This window comes from Gavialis gangeticus, unplaced genomic scaffold (assembly GCF_001723915.1).
Source record: "Gavialis gangeticus isolate Ggan-Ray unplaced genomic scaffold, GavGan_comp1, whole genome shotgun sequence".
In the NCBI taxonomy this organism is placed as follows: Eukaryota; Metazoa; Chordata; order Crocodylia; family Gavialidae; genus Gavialis; species Gavialis gangeticus.
This window is the reverse complement of record NW_017728992.1, coordinates 145,516,443-145,525,423: the sequence shown is the minus strand read 5'-3', so window position 1 is coordinate 145,525,423 and position 8,981 is coordinate 145,516,443. Positions and strand designations below refer to the sequence as shown.

The 8,981-nt window shown below is 41.6% G+C and overlaps 1 protein-coding gene across 2 annotated transcripts in view; it reads right to left on the bottom strand.

The window, feature by feature from the left end:
- Positions 1 to 8,981, bottom strand: part of RALYL (RALY RNA binding protein-like) — a 939,792-nt gene that overhangs the window by 903,559 nt on the left and 27,252 nt on the right. The window lies entirely within an intron of this gene.

Genomic DNA, 8,981 nt, shown 5'->3' with positions numbered 1-8,981 from the left:
TGGATGCATGACAAGGTATGGCTGGCCTTGCTGGCTGAGGTCTGGCATTGGCAGCTCATGCTCATCTTGGAGTCAATAATGACTCCAAGATCCTGTTCTGCCTCTGTGCTTTCAAGAGGGGAACTCCCCAGCCTGTATGTATGCTGTGGATTCCTTCTCCCAAGGTGCAGCACCCTGCATTTATCTACGTTGAACCCCATTATATTCTCATCTGCCCACTTTGGTAGTCTGACTAAATCTAGTTGCAGCCTCTCTCTCTCTTCAAGTGTGCCCACCTTGCTCCATATCTTAGTGTCATCAGCAAACTTGGACAATGTGCTTTCAACCCCTCGTCCAAGTCACTGATGAAGATGTTAACAGTGCGGGCCCGGGGACTGAGTCCTGGGGGACCCCACTGCTCACATCTCACCAGGTTGAGTATGACCCATCCACCACTACTCTCTGGGTATGCCCCATCAGCCAGTTTTTTACCCATCCAACTGTGTAAGCATCAATGCTGCGGTCGCTTAATGTATTGATGAGGATAGGGTAAGAGACAGTGTTAAAGGCCTTCTAAAAGTCTAGAAAGACTACATCCATGGCAACACCATCATCCAAGGATTTAGTTACCTGGTCATAAAAGGCAATAAGGTTGGTCAGGCAAGACCTGACTTTGATGAACCCATGCTGGTTGCCCCTGAGCATGATCTCCCCTGATGGCCCCCCACAGATGTGCTCCTTGATGATTTTCTCCAAGATCTTCCCGAGGACTGAGGTGAGACTTACTGGCCTATAGTTACTTGGGTCCTCCTTCCTCCCTTTCTTAAAAATTTGGACCACATTAGCTAGTTTCCAATCCCCCGGCACCTGGCCAGATGACCACGAATGCTCATACAGCCAGGCCAAGGGCTCCACGATGACCCCTGCCAGCTCCCTCAACACCCTTGGGTGGAGGACATCTGGACCTGCAGATTTAAAAATGTCCAGCCCTTCCAGAAGATCCCTAACTACCTCTGCACTGACCCTAGGCCTGTCAGAGCTATCTCTGAGATTGTCCCCACCTCTGGCAGGAGCGATGTCCCGGACCCTGTTCAAGAAAACAGAGGCAAAGAAACTGTTAAAAATACTGGCTTTCTCATCTGATGTAGCCACAATGTTACCATTTGAGTCTTGCAGGAGCCCTACATTGCCTAGGGGCCTTCTCTTGCTTCCAATGTACTTTAAAAAAGGACTTTTTGTTGTCCTTAATCCTGTGTACTAGCTCGAGTTCCATCTCTGCCTTGGCCTTCCTCATAGCCCTCCTACACTGATGGGCCGAGGAGTACTTCTCCTTGCTGATAGCCCCTCCCTTCCACTGGTTGTATGTCACCCTTTTAGTCCTCAGGCATTGCTGAATGCCCTTGCTGAGCCAAGGGGGTTTCTGAGCACTCTTACCCTCCTTGCTTCTCTCAGGGACTGTTACCTTTTTGGCCTCGGGGATCGTCCCCTTAAGGTATGACCATCCCTCATGGACTCTCATCTCCTCTACTTTCTGGGCCCTCAGTGCCTCCCCACTAATCTCTGAAACTCACTGAAGTTGGCCCTTCTGAAGTAAAGGGCTTTAGTCTTGCTATAAGTGCTTGACACTCTGTGCTGGATAGTGAATTCCAGCAGGTGATGGTCACTTTTGTCCAGGTGGTCAAGGACCTGCAGTCCCCTCACCAGGTCATCCCCAGTGGCCAGGACCAGGACCAGGACCAGGTCCAGCAAGGCGTTATCCCTAGCGGGACTGTGCACTTCCTAGATAAGGTGAAGGTCCTGTAATACAGCCAGGAACCTACGCGAGCAGTTAGACCTGACTGTCTGCTCCTCCCAGCAAATTTCTGGGTAGTTTAGGTCACCCATGAGATCGGCATCCCTTGACCTAACCAACTCCATAAGCTGACTGGAGAAGTCCCAGTCCAGCTCTTCCCCCTCGTTGGGTGGTCTGTAGTAGACACCCACCATAAGGTCCCTTTTGCCATGCCCCCTTTGTAGTCTGACCCACAGTGTCTCCGCCCAACCCTCCTCTAACCCAAAGCTAATCCTTGATGATGTGAGTTGCTCTTTGACATAGAACGCGACCCCCTCGCCTCACCCTCCTATATAGGGTGTATCCCTGAATGCCCACCGCCCAGTCATGGGTAGGGTCCCAGCAGGTTTCTGTGAGCCCTATTAAGTCTGGATTCTTACTCACAATCAGGAGGCACAGTTCCTCCTGCTTGCTCCCCATGCTGTGAGCATTGGTGCAGAGGCACTTGAGGCCTCCTGAGGGTGCATGCACCTCCCCCTTACTCCCAGGACTGTTGTGGCCCCCTGGTCCCAGGACATTGTTGCTTACCTGGGCATCCCTTTGTCTTGTCACCCTGAGGGAGACTAGACATCAGGGGGTGCTACTTCACAGTCAGGACGGCTAGGATCTGCAACCAACCTCCAAGGGAAGTGGTGCTCGCTCCTACCCTGGGGGTCTTCAAAAGGAGGCTAGATAATCACCTAGCCAGGGTCGTTTGACCCCAGCATTCTTTTCTGCCCATGGCAGGGGGTCAGACTTGATCTGCTCAGGTCCCTTCTGACCCTACCAACTATGAAACTATAAGGGTTAAATCTACAAAAGCCCTTGCCTTACCACAGTAGTAGAATCCACAACACAGCATTAGATACCTAATCTGTCTGCACAGTGCAAGAGAAGAGACATGAGACGGGTACCCAAGAAAGAGAGATACAAAAGCCAAAATGTTAAGCAGGGAGGTGCTTAAATTGGCCAATATGAAATTCTGAAAACCTTTGTCTTGGATTTAGTTAGTTTTCTTGGAAGTGCAACAAGGCACTTTCTTCCACTTGGGATTCACAGGTCTGTATCTTCTCCCAAAGTCAGGCACCTAGGTCTTTTTTTTGAAAAAACAAGTCAAGTCTATTCTTTCATTCAAAGCAGGGACAAGGAAGGTGGTGACACTAATCATTAGCCAGAGAATGAGAAAAAGAGAGAGAACAAGGATGAGAATGCTTGTCTGGCCATGCTTGCCTTGTCATTCATCTGGGAGAACAAAGAACTACTTTCAGTCCTGGCTGCAAAGAAAGCTCACACACTTCTATGCAGAAAGTCAGTATAGCAAGGGCTGCAACCTAGGTACCCCACTCCTAAGTGAGTGCCTTAACCATTAGGCTACATTCTGACTCTTGCTCTCTCTCTCTTTCTCATTCTCTGACCTAATAATTCAACTATTCCATGAAAGTAGAGTCTGAGAGTTCCATCGTCCCAACCCCTCCAAATCTATAACTAATTGGTCAGGGGACTTCTTTGACAAGTGAATATATAAATTTGAATTTCCTTTATACAGACAAGGGAAATGAGCCTAGGTCTCCTACATTTTAATGGAACACTCCAATTGTAAAGTAATTATTTAAAAGCAGGGAAAGTTTATCTTCTCTGGATGTTTTATGCAGTGCCTAATTTGACAGGCATGCTGGGAGCATATCTACTCACCAGGTCCCTCAGGTTAGGCAGACAGAGTAATATTTCATTTGTAGATCTGTCTGCTTCTGGGAATATCCAGAAGCAAACAAAGCAGACACTAGCCGTGGAAGGAGAGAGTTGAGTTTGAACTTACATGACCGAAGTGGTACTGTGGTTAGCTAGTATTTAAGTACATTGGTCATGTTGCTAAGCATAGCCTCTGTAGCCTTTTCATGGTGCATAACAGTCTGTCTTAAAGTCTGCACTGTCTACTAAGGCTGTGCGAAGCTTCAGTCCCTGATTTGATTTGGTGGAGATTTGGCCCAATTCAGTGGCCGAATCTCTGAATCTGAATTGAATCAGAGAACCCTTTAATCTCTTTGAATCGAATCGGAACCCTCTGAATCTTTTTGTACAAGAGCTCAGTTAGGTAAATTTCAATACAAACCACTGTTGTATGGGGAAACCCCTTCTCTTTGGAACAATAACAAGCATTACCCTACAAGGTCAATTTCACTGCCTGATGTCATTGTACAAGCTTCAGTGCCTAATGGTCTAGTTAAAAATATATATTTTTATACAGTTTTAGCATTTTTCTGTTATTTTAAATAACAGAGAAAAATCAATCCATTTTCACTCTCTTTGTCTAAATAACAACTGAACTATCCCCCCCCTAAAATTTTCCAAAACAATCATCTCCAGGATGACATTCATCATGGAACATATCATAAATAAAGTAATGGTTTTACAACGAATATTTGGAGTTACAATGAAAACTGTTCAATGGTTACTGCAACATTCCTGTAACAAACATGGCTTACATGTTCATAAGTTCATATACTGGTATTTACAGGATCCCACATATATGCAGAAATCTTCAGAGGAAAGTTGGCATCCATCCATCCATCCATCCATCCATCCATCTCTGCCTCTCTATCTTCATGAATCTACATCTATGTCTAACTATCTATATACATTAATCTAGATCTATGTCTCTAGATATCTAAAATACATAACTATTTAAATACATCAAAATAAGAAATTCTTAAGCCAAATATACCATGTTTTACCATGCCCTTCTGAGAATTCATGTTCACAATGACACCTAAATAACAAATATTTGTGTTTTAACTCTCAAGTGTAAACAATTTCCCATAACTACAATATATACACTAACTGGTATTTGGACATTCAGAAGTTCCATTTCAGATCTGTCTCTAAAAACTATTATCTTTTCATATAAAAAAAGACTTAATATTACATTAAACAAATCAGAAATATTTTTGTGTTATTAGTTTACATTCCAGGTTACCCTGGACAGGGTCACTGTGCCTCAAACCTATACCAATGGGACCTTCATGACAACAAATGCCCTCATGGACAAATTAAAATCATGTTCCACATTGTTGATTCACGTCCATTTCCAGTGCTACTCGGTGGCCTTCAGGCTCTTCACAATGGTGATGACATCACCTTAAGATGGCTGAAACAATATGCCAAAAGCACATACTCTGAATAAATTTCAGTTTAATAATTGCTGCTGAAGAAACTTATTTTGTCCCTTTCTAAGCTAACAAGATCTGTACTTGTGATATATATTTCTCAATCCCTAAAGTAACTTCTGCTCATAATTTTTTCAGTGAATGTGTAATAACTACTTCCACCTTACATCACTCCATTACTTAAAAATCAAAATAGGTTTCATGTCTATTTAAATTTTTACCTACAACATGCCTATAGGATTTTTCTGAAGACTTCATTTTGGTAATTTCATAATTTAACTTGTTTTAATGTCAGTTTCTCTTCCATCTGCTTTCAAACCACTGTTGTTATTCTATTAATAAACTGTTTTTAAATTTTTTTGGCTGAACTTATCTCAAGGGTATCAGAGAAGGTAATTACATATAAAATGGGTCTCTAACTGAAATAAATATATGATTGGCTAATAAATACATGGTGATGACACCATAGTTCAAGTATGATGAAACACTTTTATCAAATGCAAAGCAAACATCAAGAAAGAAAAGTTACTAGTTTAAAAAAATTGAAAACGTGGGCGGGGGTTAGGCAAATACAAAAAATGGGGAGAGTTCACAAAGGTTTGTATGTACAAACCTTATTTTTTGCATGCTAAGGGCTTTCTTGCATATTAGCTTTAGGTGGCTCAGGGAGATCTTAACCCCTGAACTGTCCACAAATTAAGATGTGTAAGCTAGTTTTAAGTACCCTTTAGGCATCTAAAGTTACACCATTGAAGGGCAGATTTATCTCTGATCCATGTTATCCAGCTCATGATTCATGAATGTGTGGGCACTCCCCAAAGACAAATCTCCCAAATTTCAGTGCTCCAGCATCCTGGGATGTATGTTTACTTCCTTCACCCTCCTGTTCTTTGTGGACAACTACAGCTATAGTTCCTAGTCAGGCCCCTGCTTTCCAAGATAAAGTAAAGACTCTGCACATCTAAATAATCATATTCCTATGCATACGATGTTTTAAATAAATAGTAATCATTGTATTGTGTGAATGTACTATACTGTAGAATTCTTAGATTTATAGTGAATGATATGCTCCTCTTAGACTGTAAACCCTTCAGGATTGTAAGAGTCTTTCCATTGTGTGTTTGTCCTGATACATGACTGGAGATCCTAGGTGCTACAGCAATAATAGAATGACAGGGAAGCTATGAAGCTTACTCAATCTTTCCAAAGGATTAAAAATTCTTAGATGAAATTTCCTGTAATGGGGTCTAATAAAAACTTAACACTTGTTATTCCACAGCTAGTACAATACATGAGCTATCCTTGTCTAAACATAAGTTATTGCTGATATCAGCACAACTGAATGCTAACCATTTAATGAAATAAATATAAAATTAAATTATACAATTAATTATTATAATATAATTATTTCCACTTAAAAGCCTCAGTACCATACAAAGATATACTTAAACTCTTGGTTGTCTGAAAAATATGTATTATGTCTAATTTAACATACAGGAAAACTGAGGCATTAAACAGATTAAACAGATACATTAAAGGACTTCCTCCTAAACTCATGCTGTGAGCCCATAAACAAAGTCAGTGGTAAAACACACATATGCCTGGCTTCCAGAAGTATCCTCCTTCACTAAATCATACTGTCAGTGTCTCCCAACAATATTGTTATAGTTACATTTTATGATATAATGGTGCAACAGTAGGCAGACTTTTCATATATGGAAATATCTATCGTTACAGTAATATAAATAATTCCAGCAATAGGGAACTGCATTTTGAAATGGTATGTTATGTAATAAAACTCATTTTTAAAAAGATGTGAAACAAACTTATAAATGTTAGCAAGCTTCTATTTATGCGCTCAACATTCCTTTAATTAAGAAATGAAAGATTTCTCCTTAAGCTGGCCTTAATGTATATATATAACTCCCCAAACAATTATAATTAATTCTGCATTCTTCTTCATCTGGAAATTCAACCCGTGTCAAAGTAACATTGACAAAGCCAAAATCATGTAATATATTGTCACATTTTACCAATAAAAAATTCTGACTATTTAGATTATATTGCTCTGTGGGATGAAGAATTCAAACCTGCAATTCATTCTCCAGTCACACATCCATGAGATTCTCCCATAATCTTTTGGCTTCTGAAGACTTTATGTAAAATGTCAAATATTGAGAGGTTCATAATAAATCTGTAAAAGTTAATGACACTGGTACTCTCTTAAGCTATAGTGAATTGATCCTTTACACTGCAGCAGACATATACCTCTGATCTATAGATAAAATTTTGGCCTGTAACTGATCTATCATATGGTTAATTGATTGATACTAAAATGAGTAAATAGCTGGTCCTCATCCCCACTGACTGCTTTTCTCAGTCTTCTGCTACATAAAATTGTCCCTATAGAACACTGCCCTGTCCTCTTATCACAAGTTCACTATCATTAATATTTGTTCTCTTAAAATGAAGGTAAATGTTTTGAGGCCTAAAAATGTTCTGATACGACATACCAAAAAGAAGCCTTACCATGTTAATTCACATTCTTATGAAGTAAGATTTAGTAGGGGACTTTAAAACATTTTTTTATTTTAGATCTTGGACAGATCACTTCCCTAATATGTGCCTCAATTTTCTCATCCGAAGAGAAGACTGAAGAAGACTGAATTATAGAAGACTGAATTATTATTATTATTATTATTAAATATCCTCATTATCATTACCAGTTGCAATCTGAGCCAAACCTTCTGCAATAAGGATGAAATCTTCCGAGATTCTAAATATGAAGCTTCAGCAAGGTTCTACTAAGCATGTAATTTTTTTCAAAGATTTTCCTAGAGATGGCAAGATGTATATACCACATTCATAGGTCAACCCCAGCAAAATTGTAGGCCCCTTCTCCAAACAGTGGAAGTTCTAGAGCTTCTCACAAAGACAATTCGAATTTTAACATTGGTAAAACAGTGTTACATTCTATATATGGAAAATGTTTGAAATATATAGAAATATATGAAAATTTGTTATAATTTTCCAGGTATCGAATCTAATTATTGGAGGGTTGTCTTGAATCTGTTCCCTTCCACTGCTACAACAGAGAAAATAGTAGCTGGGAGGGGTGGAGGCCAGATAGCTGAGGCAGGTAAGGTGGCCTCCTTGCCCTCTGCTCCCCCATTTCTTCCACCTGCAGCCTTTCTGTACACCCCACCACCAACCTGCCCCACTCCCCGCCAACTCCCTACAGCCTCCCTACTGTTCCCTCCCAGAGGACAGCATGTGGAAGCTCAGCCCTTGCCAGGCCACACAACAGTGTTGACACTGCTGATTGGCCAGTGTTGATGCTGTTGAGTGGCCAGTCAGGGGCAGATTTCATGTGCTCCATGCCTAAGCAGGAAACTGGACCAACCTGGAGCCAGGAGGGGGTCAGGAGCTTGCTGTGGGTCTGACTCTGGCCCTGACTTGGGCTCAGGGCCAGTCAGAGCTGTCATAGCCACTTGTTCACCCCCTCACCCCATGTTGCATGTAAATGTAATACAAGGGGCTTTTCCACCATATTGATGGAGGGGAAAAACTTTGTCTTAGATTCAAGTAAATATAGTTTATATTATAATACATGCACATGCACACATGCACATTATCTTTAAAAAAATCTAAGTTAACTTTGAATATAAGATGGACGTTATAATTGTCCACGTATAGAATCAAATTAGTGGAAGGTCCTCTTAAATTTCCCTCCCACTACTACTGTGGCAAGGAAAGCAGTAGCAAGAATGAAGGTACCTACCCCTTGCTCCCCTGCCCTTTGTCCCCCTTGTATCTTCCCCTTGCTGCCTGTTCCCCAATATGTACCCCCTACCACATGCCTCCCTGCTGCCAGCCCCTCCATGCCTGGGCCTGCTCCTTCTTTTCTAATTTAATAAACGGTCGTTTGGAAACAGCCCAGCCGCCTCGTTGTGCTTGCGAGCAGGGACCTGAGCACATGGCGCACGCTCTCCCGACCTCAGAGCTGTGCAGAGGGGCTGTGAGGACGG